The sequence below is a fragment of the Sarcophilus harrisii genome, chromosome 1 (assembly GCF_902635505.1).
Source record: "Sarcophilus harrisii chromosome 1, mSarHar1.11, whole genome shotgun sequence".
In the NCBI taxonomy this organism is placed as follows: Eukaryota; Metazoa; Chordata; class Mammalia; order Dasyuromorphia; family Dasyuridae; genus Sarcophilus; species Sarcophilus harrisii.
In genome coordinates, this window is record NC_045426.1 from 146,711,305 (window position 1) to 146,733,031 (window position 21,727).

Below are 21,727 nucleotides of genomic sequence, written 5' to 3' on the forward strand. Positions count from 1 at the left end.
AACCTTCCTTTGTAACAAAGGAAAACAGTTAAGTGAAATCAATTCAGTTCCTTATCTCTCCAGTGAAAGAAGGAAGGTTAGTTTTCCATTTTTAACTTGGGTTCAAGATTGAATCTTGCAATTTATAGAATATACAATCAATGTCACTTCAGTTATCTTTTCATTCACATTACTCTTGTTATCTTATATGATATCCTTCTCATTCTACTTATTTTACTCTACATAAGTTCAGACAATTCTTTCTCAATTCTTCATGTTGATCCTTTCTTATTCAAATTTTATATTTAAATATCTGTCTTCTCAGGATAGCTTTTTTTTTTTTTTTTTTTTTGACATTTTCCTTCAGTAAAGCTCAGCTAGGAAGGACTCCCCAATGCCAAAAGCATTAATCTTTTCTTCATTCCTCTTCATAGCTTTGCTCTGGAAAGGACATTTTTTTTTTTTCTGACGGGCTGACAGGTCATTCAACCACCATATTTTGCCTTCAAGCAAAGTACCCTCAAGGCACTATACATTTTAGTCAGAATAAGATATACTTGTAGAATTTCCTGGTGAGGGGGAAAAACCCCACACTTAAATATATTCAAGAGGAAAAAAGAAAATATGTGAGGAAAGTTCAAGAAATGAAAAAGTGAGAATCACATACATCACTATTTAACGTGGAGTTAAATAAAACCTAACACCATGGCAACAGCAGCCATCATTCACAGAATAGAAAGTATTTTGCAGAATAGATGGAGGGTAATTTCATAGAGAAGAATCATCAGGACATAATTGTAATGACTGTTCTTTCCAGGCCATTTTGAAGAAAGTATGGTTGCTAGGGAACATCTTTCTTTTTTAACTGCTTATCTTGAAATTTCATCTTTTTTCTTCACCCTCCCTTTCCCAAAGGATACTTTCCAACCACATATTTCAGTTTGGGGAAACAGACCAGGTGGTATAGAATGAAGAAACATTTCAGAGCGGCAATTGGCGTTTTTAGATAATGACAGAACGTGTCTAAATCACCATTTCTCACATTGAAAAACCTTCTAAGAACTAGAGAGGAAAAGTTTGTTTCTTTATCATTTCCCTCTTCTTTCATCCCCAAATTTTCCAAGTGTGGCCCATTTTGTTGTTGAAGATTGAATATCTCATATCAAGAAGCCTGGTCAGTGGACCTCATGAAGTCTCAAAACAATGGAACTTTAATAAAAAACCTTGATACTTTGGTGAACAAATTGGGGGCTCCAGTGGAAAGTGGGAACATGTCAGATTTTGAACTGTGAGTCATTTTAAGAACCTTTGAATTTGTTTTCAGTCATTTATTTTTTAAACCCCAGAAGCTTGATTTCCATATTTGAATCTGTCTGCAGTACAGCATGTGCTGACTCATGGACTTGTAATAAAACAACAATTTAAAAAACTCAAAAAGTGTTAAAAGACATTATCTGTGAATATAATGTTCCAACTCTCTGTAAAAGTGTCTTTTAAATAGAAGCCATTTCAGGTTTATAGGCACATCAACTTACTTGAAAATATTAATGTTTTGGTTCCTAGTCCACTTTAAGTTTCAGGTCACACTAATGGTTTCCAGGTTTTTCTGAATATGAATCTAGGTATGTATCCAAGTTCTAGTCTGAAACCAGATTTTTAAAGTCATCTGAATTCTTGAAAATGTATGAATGCTATACACTTTTAAAAAATCTCTTGATCTCTTAATACACATGGTAATTGCATTTTCCCTGTTAAAAATGGGAACTTACTTTCTTTATAATCTTTTGAGGAAACTAACAAGAACAGATACCCAAAGGGCCAGGCTATAGGGTGTAGCTGGAACTAAATAGTTTCAGGCTGAGAAATTTAACACTACTATCAAAATGTGATAATTCTGATAGACCAGACATTCTTAGTCTGGGATTCATGGAACTTGAATAGATTGCAGGGGGTCTGTGAGTTTTGATGTGAAGGAAAAAAAATTTTTTTTCTAACCTCTAAATGAAATTTAGAATTTTCTTTAATTATTAAATTTTTTTTTTTCCGAGAAGAGATGCACTGATTTCATCAGCCTGACAAAAAGTTAAGAACTCCTGGAAGAGTACTATTGGGGGTCAGGCAATATTTGTTATTGTTGTTTCTTTGTCTTTATATTCCTAACATTTAGCACAAAGCCTGGTTTGTAGATAATAGATATTCAAGAAATGTTTATTGAATTGAATTTTTATCCACATATTACTCAAGAATTTTAGGAAAACTTATATGAACTGGCACAAAGTGAAGAGAATAGAATCAGGAGAACACTATGCACAATAACAACAATATTATAACAATGAAAGACTTAGGACTCTTATCAATAAAATTATCTAAGACAATTACAAATGACTCATGATTAAAAAAATGCTATCCACCTCCAAAGAACTGATGACCTTTGAGTATAAACTGAAGCATACTTTTTCCACTTTATTTTTCTTGCCTTTTGTTTTTTGAAACATGACTTCAGATGTATAATGAGTTTCATATTGCTTGCCTTTCAATGGATGGGAAAGGGGGAAAGAAAGGGAGATAATATGGAACTCAAAATTTTTTTTAAATCAATAAAAAAATCCAAGGTGTTACTTCTGGACCATAAAATGCAATGTAATAGTTTTACTAATAAGGCAAAAAGTCTATTTATCATACCCTACTGACTGTTCTAGATGCTACAGATAAAAAGACAAAAGGAGTTTACTATCAAGGAGTTTACATTCTATCATATATATATCGATAAATCTATATAGATAGATTTATGGCTCTATATGACATTACATATGTATATTAAGTATGTATAGAATAAATAAATACAAGGCTGTTAAAGACAAGGCATTTAGGGATAATGGTGCTAGATGGATTAAGAAATGCATCTTATAAAAGGTAGAATATGATTTGAGTATCAAAGGCAGTACAGAGTTTAAAAACTTGAAGGTGAACTGGGCTTGTATCCCAATGAGATCATAAAAAAGGGAAAAGGACCCACATATGCAAAAATATTTGTAGCAGTCCTTTTTGTAGTGAAAAGGAACTGGAAAATAAGTGGATGCCCCATCAGTTGGAGAATGGCTGAGTAAATTATGGTTTATGAATGTTATGGAATATTATTGTTTTATAAGAAATGATCAGTAGGATGATTCCAAGACCTGGAGAGACTTACAGAAACTGATACTAAGTGAAATGAGCAGAACTAGGGGATCATTGTACACAGCAACAATAAGATTATATGATGATCCATTCTGATAGACCTGGCTCTTTTCAACAGTAAGGTGATTCAGACCAGTTCCAATGGTCTTTTGATGAAGAGAGCCATCTGCACCCAGAGAGAGGTTTATGGGGTCTGAATATGGATTCCAACATAGTATTTTCACTTTTTTATTGTTGTTTGCTTGTATTTTGCTTTTTAAAATCATTTTTCCTTTTTGATCTGATATTTCTTGTGCAGCACGATAATTGTGGAAATATGTATAGAAGAAATACACATATTTGATATATATTGGATTACTTGCTTCTAGGGGAGGGGTGGGAGAAAGTGAGGGAGAAAAAATTTGGAACATAAGGTTTTGCAAGAGTGAATGGTGAAAACTATGCATATGTTTTGAAAATAAAAAGATTTAAAATTAAAAATGAATAAACAAAATAAAATTCAATATCAATTGTGTAAAAGATTTGATAGAGGTGATTTTGATCTGATTTTTCTTGTACAACATGACAGATATGGAGATATGTTTAAGAGAATTGTACATATTTAACCCATATCAAAATGCTTGCTGTCTTGGGGAGGGGAGAGTTAAGGCAGGGAGGGAGAAAACTTTGGAACACAAAAGTTTTACAAAAATGAATATTGAAAACTATCTTTACATGTATTTGGAAAAATAAAATCCTTTTAAAAAATGTGGAGGTGAGGCAGAAGTTCATTCTGTGAAAGAAAAATAGTGAGTGCCCCAGCACATAAGATTTGGAGTCAAGTTGAGTTGAATTCAGATCCAGTCTAGCGGAGTGACCCTGGCAAATATACAAAAATAGGAATAATAGTGGCACGTAGTTAGTGAAGATCAAATTATTTAACACAAGTAAAGTGCTTTGAAAACCATAAAGTACTATTATTATTATTGCTGTGGCTGTTATTACTATTAGACTGCCATGTATAAGGATCAACAGAAAGACAAAGTTTGGCTCACCATAGATTGGGAATAGGAGTAATATATAAGTCTGGAAAGATATATTGGGGCCAGAAGTGCTTTAAATGTCAGAGGAGTTTATATTTGGTATATTGGTCTTAGAGAAAAAGGGGAACCTTTATTTAGAATGTATTGAGGGTGCATATGGGGATTACATAAAACTACTCTTAAGGAAAAGCACCTTTTTAGCTGTGTAAAGATGGATGGGAGAAGGGAGAGGTTTGAGATTTGAGGAAGCTCATCAAGAATTTATTCTTTCTTTTGGTACAAATCACACATTGATGTCTCTTATTTTGTAATTTTTAAAAAAATTATTTCTAGACAGTCATTCAATATTCTATAGGTCTTCCTTTGAAAGGAAAAAAAAGAAAAGTTTTGTTGCTTTGACTTAGGCTATACATTTGTTATAATTCATTCCCAAAATGTGATCAGGTCACTTTTTTTCTCTTTCCATGCATATTCTTAATGAAACATTTTTATAGCTTTTGGTTGGGCACACACACACATATCACTTTGATCCTTTGCTCGAGACTGATGAACAGGAGATTACTGAGTTAATTTTTTCCATGATTCACATAGAGCACTGGAAGAACACTTTCAAAATATAAATTGAAAACTCCCCTAAAGTGTAGCCCAAATGATCTCCAGGTTCCTCATTTCAACTTGCACTAAGGAATTGGTTCTAAGTTCTAAGGATAACTTTACAGGTCAAGGAGTGTCTTTCTATGCTATTGACTCAACCCCCCATTTTGGTTTGTTTTCACCAGTATTAATTACCACTTATTGTTAGTATTTTTCCAATATAGTTTAGTAACTCAATGATAAGCGTTGTAGTATAATTTAATGAATTAAAATCAATTAACTTTTATAAACAGATATTTACTAATGTAAAGAAAGAACAAAAGTAAAAAGCATTTCTCCCATCCCCTCAACTGAAAACAGCTGCTATACCTTTCTATCAAGTTCACTTTATTTGGGTGAGTGACTCCCTGTTGGATATAGGCAATCCACTGCTTTGGTGGGTCAAGAAGATTGCTTCTTACTGATCTCAGATGCCAGCAAACTCTGGCATCAAGTCTTGTTCCTGGATCCCTAAAGTTCTCCCAACCTTTCAGAGCTCACACAATTGTAGCCTGGTCTGTTCCATTTCTAATACTCATTTACCTAAGAATAGATACAACAGAGGCAGAACCAAAAGCAGAATCATTTGCTCATAGTTCTATGTTAACCGAGGTAGGGAGAGGAAACTGCTAGTGCTCTTTCCACTTAGAGACATACATCATTACTGCTTCATGCTCAAATGCAGACTGGGAGGAAAGAGCCTCCATAGAAGTCTTTTAATAGCCCACCAAAAGGAACTTAGTGAGAGGACTAGAAATATAAAGGATTTAAAATATATAGAAATAATGTTCCAAAGCCCATGTGGGGTTACACACTCCATGCTAGAATCTAGGATAGATATCATTCCCTTCTCCCCTCTAGAATCCACTTTGTGCAAGCGTGGGATGGGGCGGGGGGAACACAAATATTGCCATTTACATTGTTGTAGTTATTAGGTTTTATTTTCCTGATTTTGCTTACTACATGATATCAGTCCATGTGTCTTGCTGTATTTCTCTGAATTCTTCATTTTAGGGACCACTATTTATTTAGATCTTCCTCAATCGATGGATAATTATTTTGCAGTTACAAAAAGTGTTTCAACGATATATATTAATATATACATATACACATACATACATTATATATATAGTGCTTAAGGGATCTTTGTGTCTGTCTTTGACCACATGAGAATTTATACCTAGCAGTAAGAAGATTGATGTTTATTGGAGAATTAGTGAGCCATTCACTCCCTACAAATTGGCAGCTGTTATTTCTAAACACTGACAAATCTTGTTTATCCGTGCATGATGTGGATACAGATAATTGGAAAATAGAAGGTAATCCTCTTACAGCAAGATTGGGATCCTTCTGATAGACTATGTGTATTAAAGGGGAAGGGGAGACAAGGATGGATGAAGGGAGAGCACTCATGGATAATTTGTAATGTGGGTAACTGGAAACTAATTATACCTAGGTAGCGCCTTTATATGCTCCTGCAGTATGACTTACTAAGTTTAGAAATAAACAAATAGCATATGAGACAGTAATAACCTTCTATCTGAATCTATCAAATTCATATTTCAAGATGGAGACTGCACAGTAAAGCTCTTGGGAAAAGAGATTCCTAAAAACAGGATTGCACAGGTCTAGCTGTGTAACTACAGAACTCTGCCAGAAAGTTCACAAGCTTCATGGTCAGACTCTGTGGAGAATGGAAAAATTCTATAAAGATTATCTAAAAGTATCATTTTTCAATCCTCTTTCTTTTTTTCTCCCTCTGCATTTTAAAAAAAAGAAAATCTGTGATTAAGTTACAGTTAAGTTGTACAGACCCCAAACTCTCTTACTGATGCTGACCTGTATGCTTTCTGCAAGTTGGAGTTTTACACTTGCCTGGGAAACTGAATGGTTAAACGATTTAGCCAGAGATCACAAGATCAAAGAATTAGAAATGAAAAGACCATGGGATCAAGAATCTAGGGCCTTGGGAGGATGTTCGAGGCCATCTGGTCCAACCTCCTCCTTTAATGGTTGTTAGCCAGGGATCGTGGAGGTTGTGGTTTGTGCATATACTATACAAGTCGTATGTATCAGAAGTGAGATTTGAATCCAGGTCCTCAAACTCCAGACTCATGGTCTTTCCTTTCAGTCAGGGTCATGTAGTTGGTACACTTGAGATCCAGATATTCTTGACTTTAAGGCTACCTCTATCTATTCTGACACATTGCTTCTCTTGCATTAGTTGTCAATTATAAACATAATTGAATTGTTAGGGATATCACAGCTCAAACACACTGCCATTAATACTAGAGCTTTCAAAGTGGAAAATAGGTTGGAGTTTATATAATGGTATATTACAGTATACTCCCCCCAATTACAGAAGATACAATTGAATTGAGGTCTAATCCATAGAACAAAATATAGTCAAACACAATACTATTGAAAAGATTGAAAAGGTAAAAGATTTGAAATTGCATCCCACATCTCCATAAGCATGAAAGCTATTTAAAAAAAAAATTAAACCTAGCAACTCATATTTCAGGCACATGGAAAAGCTTTCATAGGTATAGCCAATTTGTAATTTCCTACATTGCAAATTAAGTAATGTCATCATCACCATCACCATTATCACCATTTCTACACCTGTTTCTCCTCTACCCTGCTGTGTTGCCAGAAGAGTTTCCAATCTTTCCTGAAGAGGATTAGGCTCAATGATCCTGCTTATATCATATCATCTCTTCTTCACTCTATTTCCTTCATAAGTTCATGTTCCTCTTGCCTTACCTCTTTTTTTCTCACTCAATAACTTTATTTATTTATTTTTTTATTATAGCTATAGGGTATTTTTTCAGCATTGACAGTTGCCAAACCTTTTGTTCCAATTTTTCCCCTCCTTCCACCCACCCCCTCCCCCAGATGGCAGATTGACCAATATATGTTATATATGTTAGAGTATAAATTAAATACAATATATGTATGTATGTCCTTCCAGTTATTTTGCTGGACAAAAAGAATCTTGCCTTTCCTCTTAAGGAATAATCTAGGGACTAGAGACAATTGATGATAAGATAACCTTATATCAGAAACAAAATAAAACCTGTCCCCATAGTTATTAGAATATTTTCCAAAATCCTTTTACATCATTTTCTTTAACCAAATGCTACAACTGGACTGTGAGATAAAGCAGAAAGAACAAATTAAACTTCTAAAGAAGTAAGTCAATGAATTCAGGTGTTCCTACTCCTGCTTCAGTGCTCTACCCATTGTGTCACCTTATAATTATGATCATTATTTCTACTTGAGGAAACTAGCTTAGGACAATTTAAGTCATACATGGAAGAGTCCATGACCCAGATCTTTTTGTCTCTCAGCCTACTATTCATCACTGATTTGAGATTGATGTTGAGAAAAAAAATACTTTTATCCTATGTATTCATCTCGGACAGTTGAATAGAGGCTTTATTTAGAGGGAAATCCGAATGGAATCTTGCCACAGAAGCTCCTGGGGTAACAAAATCAATCCTCAGTGTTGTGGGAACTCCCCTTGAGCTAATGCAAACCACCGCAGCCAGACCCTCCACATGGGGCTTTTGATTCTCTCTGGCCAATTTTGAAGAAAGCCCCGGATCAATTCTTTCTGTGAGGAGGAAGGCTGCCTGCTGAGATGCTGTCAGCTGGGACAACCTCCCCCAGACTTTATGGATTTCAGGACACACTGCTGTACTGTTTGTTCACTCCAACTCTGGGAGGTATGTGCGTCAAGCTTGCCCCAGCCTGTAATAAGAGACTGATAGCCCAAATGGTGAAGGCTGGGGAGCAGAGATGAGCTGTTATTGCCAGGTTTATGATCCCATTGCCTTTTTTTGAGAGTGGGTGGTCTGATTATGATGGGCTTTGGTTCTAGGGCCTGTAAAAGTATTTATTCCTTAGAGGAAATATGAGGAATGTAGTCTTATGGGCTGAGTTTAAATAATCAAAAAGATAACATTTGTTTTTCACGTATACTTCTTATTTCCAGGCCTCTTTTATATATATATATATATATATATATATATATATATATATATATATATTTTATTTTTATTTTATTTTATTTTATTTTTTAAATTACAGCTTAAAGAAATTAAACCTAAAGATTTTTAGTCATGGACTTTTGGAACTTTTAGATCATCACTTCTTTTGTGGATAACTTTGGTAAATGGAACATGTGTTTGCAGAGGCCTTTCTTAGACCCTCACCTTTCAAGGGTCATTTCTGATTATTGTGAATCTCAATTGTGTTCTGAATAACATCCAAGAAGAGGGATCAGGAAGAGGAGCCAGGCTCATGAAAGTCAATGGGAAAGGCTACATTGCTCGTGCCTGACATTAATCTTTGTGACAGTCACACTAAATATATCCTATATTGTTAAGGATCGATCAGGACCATCTAAAATTGAGTTAGGTGAGATTTTCCTCTGATGCACTTCTTGCTTTATGGGCATCCTAGATACGTTTTCTCTCCACTCACCATCACTCTAGTCAGAAATATATAAATGTTTACACACACACACACACGATGCATGTAGACATACACAAACATCATATGCTTCTCTCTTTCCTTTTCTAGATTCCACTTCCAGCTCATTATTATCTACAGTGTTTGTCCATGAAGCATGTACTGTTGATTTGACTTTTTGAACTTTATCTAAATGTCTATACATTTCAGGACAATAGGCATTTTTTATTCATTTAAGTTCTCCTGTATGGATTGTGTGTGCCTTGGTAAAATGCAAGGGCTTGATCAGTCAATCAATCACTAATTGTTTATTAAGCACTAACTAGTTCCAAGTACAGTGCTCAGTATTGGGGATATGGAAGTAAAAGTGAAACAGGACTTCCAAAAAGCTTCTATTTTCTTTTGGGGGAAGATGGCTTGCATATTCTCAAATACTCAAATGAATCTATGCTCTCCTAAATTTGAAAGTTTATTTCAGCGATGCAGTTTTTAATCTATCAATGACTGCCTATACTGAGTGACTTACTCATAGGTTCTTGTAAGTTCATCATAGGGATTCATCCAATCGTCTCCGTTTTTTTGTTGTTGCAGTTAGTAGTATTTTATTTTTTCAATTATATGTATAGTTTTCAATTTTCATTTTTGTAAGATTTTGAGTTCCACATTTTTCTTCCTCCCTCCCTCCCTTCCTTCCTCTCTCTCCAATCTGATATAAGTCATACACGTACAGTCATGTTAAACATATTTCCAAATTAGTTATCTTGGGAAGGAAGAATCTGAACAAAGGGGAAAACCAAGAGAAAGAAAACAAACAAAACAAGTAAAATAATATACTTTGATCTGCATTCATACTCCATAATTCTTCCTCTGGACATGGATAGCATTTTCCATTATGAGACTTGGAATTGTCTTATATCATTGTATTCCTGAAAAGAGCTAAGTCTATTATAATTGATCATCACACAATGTGCTATTACTGTCAACAGTGGCTGTTTCTGTTCACTTCATTCAGTAAAAGTTCATCTAAGTCTTTCCAAGTCTTCTTGAATTCTGACTGCTCTTCCTTCCTTCCTTCCTTCTTTCCTTCCCTCCTTCCTTCCTTCCTCCCTTCCTCCCTCCCTCCCTCCTCCCTTTTTCTTTCTTTCTTCCTTCCTTCCTTCCTTCCTTTCTTTCTTTCTTTCTTTCTTTCTTTCTTTCTTTCTTTCTTCCTTCCTTCCTTCCTTCCTTCTTTCCCTCCCTCTCTCCCTCCCTCCCTCCCTCCTTTCTTTCTTTCTTTCTTTCTTTTTTTCTTATTAAAACTTTTTATTTACAAAACATATGCATGGGTAATTTTTCAACACTGACCCCTGCAAGACCTTTTGTTCCAAATTTTTCCCTCCTTCCTCCCACCCCCTCCCCTAGATGGCAGTAGTCCAACACATATTAAATATGTTAAAATATATGTTAAATCCAATATATGTATACATATTTGTACAGTTATCTTGCTGCACAAGAAAAATCAGATCAAGAAGGAAGATAAAAAAACTGAGAAAGAAAACAAAATGCAAGCAAATAACAACAGAAAGGGTGAGAATGCTATGTTGTGGTCCACACTGAGTTCCCATAATTCTCTCTCTGGGTGGAGAGGGCTCTCTTCATCACTGCACAAATGGAACTGGTTTGAATCATCTCATTGTTGAAGAGAGCCACGTCCATCAGAATTGATCATCATATAGTCTTGTTGTTGTGTATAATTATCTCCTGGATCTACTCATTTCACTTAATATCAGTTCATGTAAGTCTCTCCAGGTCTCTCTGAAATCATCCTGTTGGTCATTTCTTACTGAACAACAATATTCAATAACATTTATATACCATAATTTATTCAGCCATTCTCCAACTGATGGGCATCCATTCAATTTCCAGTTTCTTGCCACTACAAAAAGAGTTGCCACAAACATTCTTGTACATACAGGTCCCTTTCCCTTCTTTAATATCTCTTTGTGATATAAGCTCAGTAGAAACACTGCTGGATCAAAAGGTATGCACAATTTGATAACTCTTTTGCTCATCAATTCTTATAGAAAAACAATATTCCATTGCAATCATATACCACAACTTGTTTGGCCATTTCCCAGTTGATTGTCATCTCCTCAATTTCCATTTTTTTGCCACTACAAAAAAAGAGCTTCTAAAAATATTTTTACAAACGTGGGACCTTTCCCCTTTTAATGATCCCTTTGGGATATAGAGCTTATAGTGTCACTACTGGATCAAAGGGTATGCACAAAATAATGTTCTTACAGCGTTTTCACATGAAGAACATTCAAAATTTAATTAAAGCTTTTTATTTTCAAAACATGCACATGGATAATTTTTTAACATTAATCCTTGCAAAACCTTGTGTTCCAAAATTTCCCCCTCCCCTAGCTGGCAAGTAATCCAATGTATGATAGTAGGTTGAGTACAATCTGAACTGGTTGAATGATCAGTGGAGATGGTCATTAATGCCATTGCCTTAATGCTGTGCTTTTGATGGTGTTCTTGTAACATTTTTTCCAACTTAGATTACTTAAAACCATCTCATAAGACCAACTGAAAGAACTAAGAATGCTTAGCTTGAAGAATAAAAGGGTGACATGATAGCCATCTTCATATATTTTTGAAGGGGCAACCTTTTTTCTTTCCGGGATAATTTTGGTTCTTCTTAAAAAAAAATAACATCATTCATGGATCATTAAAAAATATCAACTTATAGAACTCAGGCAACGGGAGGTTATTGTACCTAATACACCATTTTCTCACCATTTTCTGCCACTGATTATACAAATGATTTTGTGGATCTTATATGGTCTTGGACTGGAGCTTTCCCATTTCTGATGTATTTAAAGTGTTGATAAGAATTTAGACTTGTTTTGCTTGCCCACAGAGGGCAAACACTGGAGTTAAGAGTAGAAGTTGCTAAATGGCTGCTTTGGGTTCTATATTAGAAGAAACTTTTAAGACCTAGAACTCTTAAGAACTTTAAGGGTCTTAAAGTGAATTGTCTTAGGAAGTGTCCAGCCCCTCATTACTAAAGGTTTTCAAACACAGGCTGGTGACTAATTATTGACTATATACTAAGGGTTCTGGTTCATAAACAAGATAAACCACAGGACCTCTGAGATTTCTTTGAGCCAAAAGTCTATGATTCTGTGTTCTAAAACAAAATAACCCAGAGATTTTGTCACATTTTTTTTATAATCATTAAACAATATCCTTTAATAGTCTGTCATATCTCCATATAGTACCTGAACTTTACAGAATAATTCAAGGAAGTATGCTAGCATAGTATGAGTAAATCCAGCTTTCCATTTTTAGCAAGCAACTCTTGCAATAAACTTATTAAATGTGATGACAGAATCCATTGTTAAAGGTCATTTATGGCTAATAGAAGTTTCTATAGACTGATTCATCTCTGTAGGAAGCCAAGGGGTCCAGGAAGTTATCATGGAGGGAAATAGAATTGGAAGACCTAGGGAATAAGATTGCTCTGATCCTCTCTTTAGGACACAGAGAGAATACAGAAATGATGAGAACTTTTCCTAATATGGGAGCCTGGAGTCACCTTTTCCTTCAATTAGAGACTTTCTGTTAGTCATGCAGGGTGCAGGGAGTGGGAAGCCTCAGGGATTAGGATGAGTCTCTTAGATTATAGACTCTTTGCTCACCAACTAGAAAATTATAATGCTCAGCATCAGCTTGAAGCTGCAGTAGCTAATTGCCGTATTTCCAAGCAACATTTGATTTTGGGATTGAGATTATCAGGCTCCGATGGCTCCAAATTGTCACGGTTTGAGATTTCTACCTGCTAAGGAGTGGGATGAGTGGAAGAAGATCCAAGACATTAGTCAACTGAATCCACAGCTATCAGAGACTTCGTTGGAGATAATTATTCTTTTAGAAGCAATATTATGTACAGCTTTTCAAATTTTCATCAACTACTAATGGAATGGAGTAGAAGTTAACTGTTCCACCCTGTTCCTCTGTTTCTCCTTTTATATAGTCCCTAACCCATCATTTGATCTTTTTAAAAAAGATTTTTGATACGGATGGTTCAAAGCATATCATTTGTTTATAATACACTGAAAAATTTGGAGGACAAACAGGAAGAATTTGGGATGATAGAGGCAAATAGAGTCATATAGGAATTTCTTTTTAAAAAATATTTGATAATTCAGGTAACCATTCTGTTTGGGTATGATATTTAGGTTTTATAGGTGAAGTCCCTACTTCTTATAAACTATGATTTTGGGAGAACTTGTGACCTGTAAATGTGAGAGATGTTTCAACTAAAAGATTCCAGATAAGAGAAAGAAAATCAAGTCATTGAGTTCTTATTTTTAATATTTTTGAGCATTATCTCATGTTATTTCTAACCTTAAATTCTAAACTGGCCAGGGCTGCTAGTTGATGCCATGTGACTTGACCGAAATGGTAGGGGGAGGAATGTTGTTTTTCCATCTTTTGTTTTAGGAGGTCAGTGGCATTTAGGGGTGATATCTCAACTTGAAGGAAAATTGGATTTAGGTGCGGCAGAATTACACAATCAGCCTCCCTCTGTCTTCCAGAGGCACTGAAGTCCAAAAGCCAAGATGATTGGCAATGGCCTGGGGTACGAGTGAATGACCTTTGTATCCAAGCTGATAGGGATTGCTTACACAGCAGTTCTGTGCCATCGTATCTCAAATGGCACATAGTATGTGTATAAAGTGAATCCAAATGCATTGTAAATGGGAAATATCTATAATAATATCAGTGGTTTGATTAATGAAAAACTTCTATTTAAAATTAGAATCTCCAGTCTATTGAAAAACTTGCTCTTTGCCAGTGTTTCTGGTTCTCACATAGAAATATATAGAACAGTCATTTAAAGTTTTGATTTCAAGAGGTCCACTGTCATTCTGACATTAATCTAGAAGTAGTATATTAGGATTAATAGATAGTTCATTTGCTTTTTAGAGCCTTTTGTTTCCGTAGTTAACAAATTCCCCATAAAACATGACTGATTTGCAACTTCCTTTGATTTTTTTTTAATCCTATTGATGTGGTCCTAAAAAATGCTAATACTCAGGCAAGTATTAGTTTGCCTTAGACAAACTGGGTAAATTTCTGTGAGTATCTCTCAACTGCTTTCCCTCTTCCTGTCATTGACCCACAATGAATTAATTAGAAATGTTGTCTTCTGAAATTGATAAATATTGGTAATCAGTAATCCTGTGATTTTTTTATGGGAATAAAGATGAATATGGAGTTTTACATATACATGCATTTAAATGCATGTGCACATTTATTTATCTCTAATATTTATCTATCATCTGGGTATCTCTATCTTCTTACTCTAACCCATAATTTTCAAACAATATTTGGGACATATAAATATGGTTTTCTCTTTATGCATAAAACCAACTTTATCATTATCAAAACAACAAAATAGCATTTACCATAGGAAATTCCAAAATTCCTCTTCTGTTAAGGGCTGAATATTTAATTAGACTTACTGCTTTTGAGGGGCTACTATGAAGTGCAGTGAAAAGAGCTTTGGGCTAGGAATCAGGAAGTCTCATCTTTCTGAATTCAAGTCTGGCCTCCAATACTTATTAGCTCTATGATTCTGCAGTCCTGTGCAGTCAACTAACCCTGTTTGCCTCAGTTTCCTTACCTGTAAAATGAATTGGAAAAGGAAATGGCAATCTACTCCAGTATTTTTACCAAGAAAACTTCAAATAGAGCCATGAAGAGTCAGAAATGACTGCAATGCACCACAAAAACAACTCTTAAAAAGTATAGTATGAAATTAGTATTAAACTAGAAATAAATATATTTCCTAAGTGTTGGTCAATGTTGATAATAGGATAAGTGTGTGTATGTGTGTGTACATGTGGGTGTTTATGTAGTAGCAGTGATATAAAAAAATAGATGGTCAATTTTTTCTTCTTCAAAATATGCACTAAATCTTGAACTTCACAAAATAAAATAAAATAATAGACAATTATTTCTCCTTATGTATGTGCCATTTATTAAGATATGAATTTCAGCTGTCTCATGCTCGTTCTGAATTTCAGAATATGTACTTGCTTGCCACTTCTTGTTCTGGATAGCTTATTATACCTTGACCTCACAGGAAGAAAACATAATTTAATGGGTCTCTTAAAATCACAGCTTAATTTTTATAAATTGTAGTTCTAATTCTCTGAAAAACAGATACCTATGTTGCATGTTCTTGAGAATAAAAAGTCTAATATCAATTTTTGGGTACTGGAATGGGTGAAAACAATTTTCCATCTGCTAGGTCATCCTTCCTTCTTGTTGTGCATTTTATTTCTGCCATTTTTTCATGGCAACATGTACTATTTCATTATTCTGTGTTGGTCTTTCACTTGTGTTCTGTTCTTGGTTATTATCTTAGGTTTATAGTCATATTAAATGCTGGATAAATGCTTAAATGCTGGATTATCTGGGTAATTTCAGCATTGAATGAAAGACAATGACTAAATTTATGAATTATGATTATGTTTAGCCTTCTACCCCAAAGGCTAATTGTTTATGAAAGAACTTCTGCCATGTTTAACATGTTAGCAAAAGTGTTCCTGCTGAGTCCAGATGCTAGTATGAAATGGTAGACTTCTAAAAATGTAAACATACTTTTTAAGTGCAAATGTATCGCTAATGTTCTCTTTGCTTAAATGTAGGCAGGATATAGAAAACCAAACAAAAACTCACAGCATAATTTGCTTATTGTTATTTTTCAATGTAAATCTTAACTCCAATCTCAATTGTAGCTATGATACGTAAATATCTATATCCTTGCAAATGGGGATGGATGCATAGGCTACATTTCTGCCTAAATATGTTTTGGAATCAACCTGAATTAACTATGCTCTTACTAAAAAATGACAATAAAAGTGATCAAAATGAAGAAAGCCAATATTGTATACATGACTATTATATTTATTAAATCAAAAAAAATTAAAAACTTCCATTGTTAAGAATTTTATAGGGTAATTCAAAATTAATGTATACCTTATGTATTTTTTCTTTAAAAAGGATCTTATCTTTGGAATATGGCCTACATTTTGGTGTGACCCCTATTCAGACAATTTGTGTGTTTATGTGTGCATGCATATATGAACCTTTTCTCCTATCAATACATCATATTATATATACTGTATTAGCAAACAATTGACATTAATTCCCCCCTCCCCAAACATCTGCTAATTTATTATACCTACCTCTGAGAACCAGGGTTGGGTAGCCTTGGGATGATGGCAGAGGAAATGGCCTAGGGCAAATAAATTGAATTGGAGAATGGGGAAACACTGATTCCCCACCTCCGTTGGAATATTGACAAACATATTTAGAAAAAAATTGAACACATGTATAAATACCTTCCCTCTTCTCCCACCCCTTCCACCATTGTTTCTACTCTGTCATTCATCCTCCCTCTCCTTTCCTTCTCGTTCTTCTGTTCCTCTTCCTCCTCCTTTTTTCTCCACTTCTTCACCATTATATTAGGGACATTTTTCAGCTTCTTCAGAAAAACTACCCTAGGAGATCCTTTCCCAGATAAAAGTGTCTCTCTCTTCAAAGGAACTGTTGAAAAGCTATGTAAAAAAGCAAAATATTGAATTTTCGGGCAGTCAACAAACATCAAATGTCCTAAGAATTAGCGGTTTCCTTTCAGCTGCCAAACAGCAGCTGTAAACCTTTAAAATATTAAACCCAGTTCTAACTCATAAAGTATTCCTCATTTCCTTCCCCAGCCTAAAGACAATATTCCTTTGACAAGGCTGCCAGATACTGTTTTATCGTCTGGGTTTATATTCAGGCAGGATGCAGGAGCAGCTCAGACCCTTGCACTTGGTGGTCCACAAACATGTCTGGCTCTTGCTCAGCTTCCTTATGGGACCAAAGCAGTTATGCTACAATTAGGCCAGTGGTTTGGCAACTGGAAGGCTCTATATCGGCTTGTTTAGTAGATTGAAGGAAAAGCTTGAAAGGGAGCATGTTAATACCAAATTGATAGAAATCTCAATTGGAAACTCAGACTGGGATTGGATTTCTTCTTGGTTGAATAATTTGATGTAATGCTGAGATACAATATATCTGGCCTAGATTTCCCAAGCAAATTTCTATGGGCTCCAGGGTAAGTGGGTGGTCATCCTGGAGTTGACTCAGCTCTATTCCTCAGAAGGCTCTTACTCCTGGGGTTAGCAGTACCCACTGACCTTTCTGTGAGTAGCATTCAGGAATGGCTAAGTTGATCCTTTATAGTCTAACCTCTACTATTTCACAACTAGAGGTATATGTTGGAAATCTGACAGACTGATATTTCCATTGAAAAAGCGAATTTCTTTTTTTATCCATTCATTCATTTGCAAGAAATGTATGTGTTTCAGGACTACATTTCCCAGAATGCCTGGCACAAGAGCACAATTGTTTATTTGAAGAAATTTTCAGGATTGAGTTTCCTATGAGAATCTTTGTTAACAGTGCAGGCTGATCTTGTCATGATAAAGCACTATTTGGAGAGAGAAGGAGAATTATGGCTGCTTTTGGAATTTGTGACCATAAGGCCTGAGAGAATCAAATGACGACAAAAGCTGAACAATTTGGTAACATAATGGGGATAAAAATGAGAGACAAGGTGGCAGATAACAATAGGAGCAATTTTTGAGCAATTCCTGTTATTTTACTCTTTGTTTTATTCCTTATTAAATGCTCTATTCATTCTTAGCTTGGCTTCTGGGTGTATCATGATCAGCTAACTAGTAAGGGTGACTTTGGAAGCTTCCAGTTTCAAGCTGGGTATGAGGATATGTGTGAGAGAGTTTAGAAGGAGTACTGGTTTGGGATAAGAAGACTTGTTTTTTAATTTCAGCTTGGTTACTTGTGCCTTTTATGATCTTGAACAGGATACTTTACATCTCTGAGTCTCAGTTTCATCTTTTGTGAAATTAAATTGGACTAGTGAAATCTAAAATTTCTCTCTGATTATGATCCCAGGAAAGCACTTTGGAAAATATAAAAAAAAAATAACATAAATATCAGGCAAATTTTAACATGAAATGAGGAACATACCAATAGGGCCTTGAGCTTGTCAAAAGATGGTATGAATGAATGAATGAATGAGTGAATATTTATTAAGCACTTAATATATATCAAGTATTGTACTAAATTCTGGGAATAACACAATTAGAAAAAAAAAAAGAGAGACAGTCCTTGATCTCAAAGAGATCACATTTTAAATGGGTGAGACAACAGATAAAAGAAAGTGCAACTTCTGGGAAGAAAGGTGTTCCAGTGGGGTAAATGGCAAAGCTCAAAGGTTCCTAGTTTACACACAAATAGTTAACACTGAACTAGCCCCTTGGAGAGGGGGAACTCTGTGAGGAGGAAAGCTCCAGGGACTATAGGGGCAATGTCAGAGCAGGCTAGGATAGCCAAAGATTGAGGTGAGAAGAGAAATGAAAAACAAAATACGTATTTTATGGGCAATATTGGGCAAGACAAGGGTGGGATTCCAGGATTGAATCAGAAACTCACAATGCTGAACTGACAGAAGCTGTGTCATTTCTATCGAGGCTGCAAACTTCCCCACCTGCCCTATCTCCTCATTGCTGAGGGAGAGCTAGATAGTACACTAGGCTTGGGGTTCAAATCTTGGGTTCAAATCTGACCTTAGATACTGGATATGTGACCTTGGAAGTCATTTCACCTCTCTAGGTTATTGTGAGGATTAAATGAGATGATAATTGCTCAGCACTTAGCACAGTGCCTGACGCATAGTAATAACTATATAAATGTCAGCTATTATTGTGAGTGTTATTTTTATATGATATATGGAAAGTATATGGAAAGGTAACAGTTTACCAGTATCATAATCCTCCTCCTAAAGTAGGTGTTTTAAACCTATTTTTTGTGTCACGGGCCTTTCTGGCAGTCTGCTAAGCCCATTGACTCTTCAGAATAAGGTTTTTTAAATGCTTAAAATAAAATTCATAGGATTACTAAAAAAAAAAAAAAAGCAATTCTACTGAAATATAGTTGTCAAAATGTTTTTTTAAAAATTCATCAACTCCAGATTAAAAACCTGTGCTTTAGAACATTATAGTTGAACAGCTTGTTTCCAAGGGAATTAATAATGTTATTTAATGGAATAGGCCATTTGCAAACCTTACCTACTCTGTGCCATGTTGTCTCAGGGCTCTCTTTCTACTTAATGGTCTGACCAAGTTTTGTATTCTTTGACCTGCTGTAGGAGGCAGCAGACTGCTTTGTCTAGGAGAATTGAAATTGAAATACAAGATGCCTGGATCACCAGAAAGTCTGACATTTTCTTTTTTTAATTTTTTATTTAATAGCCTTTTATTTACAGGTTATATGCATGGGTAACTTTACAGCATTAACAATTGCCAAACCTCTTATTCCAATTTTTCACCTCTTACCCCCTACCCCCACCCCCAGATGTCAGGATTACCAGTAGATGTTAAATATATTAAAATATAAATTAGATACACAATAAGTATACATGACCAAAACATTATTTTGCTGTACAAAAAGAATCAGACTCTGAAATATGGTACAATTAGCCTGTGAAGGAAATCAAAAATGCAGGTGGGCATAAATATAAGGATTGGGAATTCAATGTAATGGTTTTTAGTCATCTCCCAGAGTTCTTTCTCTGAGCGTAGCTGGTTCAGTTCATTACTGCTCCATTGGGGATGATTTGGTTGATCTCATTGCTGAGGATGGCCAGGTCTATCAGAACTGGTCATCATATAGTATTGTTGTTGAAGTATATAATGATCTCCTGGTCCTGCTCATTTCACTCAGCATCAAGTCTGACATTTTCTATAGAAAACCATGCTATTAAGTGTGCCAGTGGTCAAACTACCTATGGGACCACATTCCTGATACTGTTAGGCAGTTATAACTTGCTGTTAACAATACTGAGCTTCTCCCTACAAAGGAATATTGAGGAATATTAAAGAATACTCAGGTTCCGAACTGTCATCACCCCTGAGTTTCCAAAGCCTCCTGCAAGGAGAAGACACTATTTGGTGATAAGACGTTTGAACTATTGCATATAGTGTCCTCTTTTCATCTTCTGTGTGCTGATTATTACCCTTGTTCCATTTAATTAATGATCTGATTGCCTATGATAAATCTGAAGTGATGATTTTTCTGTAATCAGTTTCCTATTTTGTGTGTGTGTTATTGTTGGGTTCTTAGTGTGTAGTGCAGCGTGTAGGAGATGGTAGGAATGAACAGCAGGGAACAGTGTACTTGGGCTGTAGTGCCATGTTGTTTCTTGCCAATCTCATTTGAATTTTTCCTAGGTGACTCTGAAGTCTAACCCTTAGAGAATTGTAGTCCTGAGATCTATATCTTTGAGATCAAGTCTTATGGTTATGGAGCTAAAAGTTAAGTAGACAAAACTGATATCTGAAAAAAGATGATGTGTATTATGGGTGGAAGTTGCATATTTAAAACTGGGTGAGAAGGATCCCCACTATAACTAGAGAATGAATTTCAGTAATGACTATCAGTATGTAACACTTTCCATGGAAACATTGGGGCTTAGGAGGGTTGCAGATCAGAAGAAAAAGAGAACAAGAACAAAAACTTATTAAGTACCCACTATGTGCCAGTCATTGTGCAAAACAACTTATAAATGTGATTTCATTTTATCATCATGACAACTTAAAGAGCAAGTACCTTAATTAGCTTCATTTTACAGTTGGGGAAACTGAGTCAGATAATTTTTTTTTTAAAGGTGTCTTAGCTGGGTTAACACAGTTAGAAGGCATCTGAGGCTGGTTTTGAACTCAGGTGAATTCTTAGTGAATTTCTGATAGTGAATTATATCCATCTGGTCACATAGTTACCCTTAATACAGTCATCCATGTGCTTAAATCTCAATCATAAAAAAAGAATAGAATTTTCCAGGTACTGCAGATGACAATGATTTCTCTATGTGGGATCTTGGTATCTAGGGCTTAGATATTTCTTCAAGGAGATATTTATATTTATAGGAATGAACCCTGGAGAAATAGCTAAACTGATGGATACTGAAAATTTCGGAATGACAAATAGTTAAGTCAAACATGTATTATATTTGATGGGCATTTTGAACCAAGTTATTGAGGAAAAAAGAACCAAAATGCTAAAGTTTTATATTACACCTTTGCCAAACACTAACTTCTCTTAAGACTGTGGTTTAAGCAGAACTTCAAATAAGAATAATAAAAAATTGGACTTAGTGAAGTGACTATATGTTCTGAATTCCTAATCAAACATTTCTGAAAGGACCATTTTGCTTTTGAAATTGAAAATAAGATCTTCATCTTCTATGCATCAGCTTTATAAAACCTATCAGACACAAATAGGCATATGCATACAAAATTATTCTATAC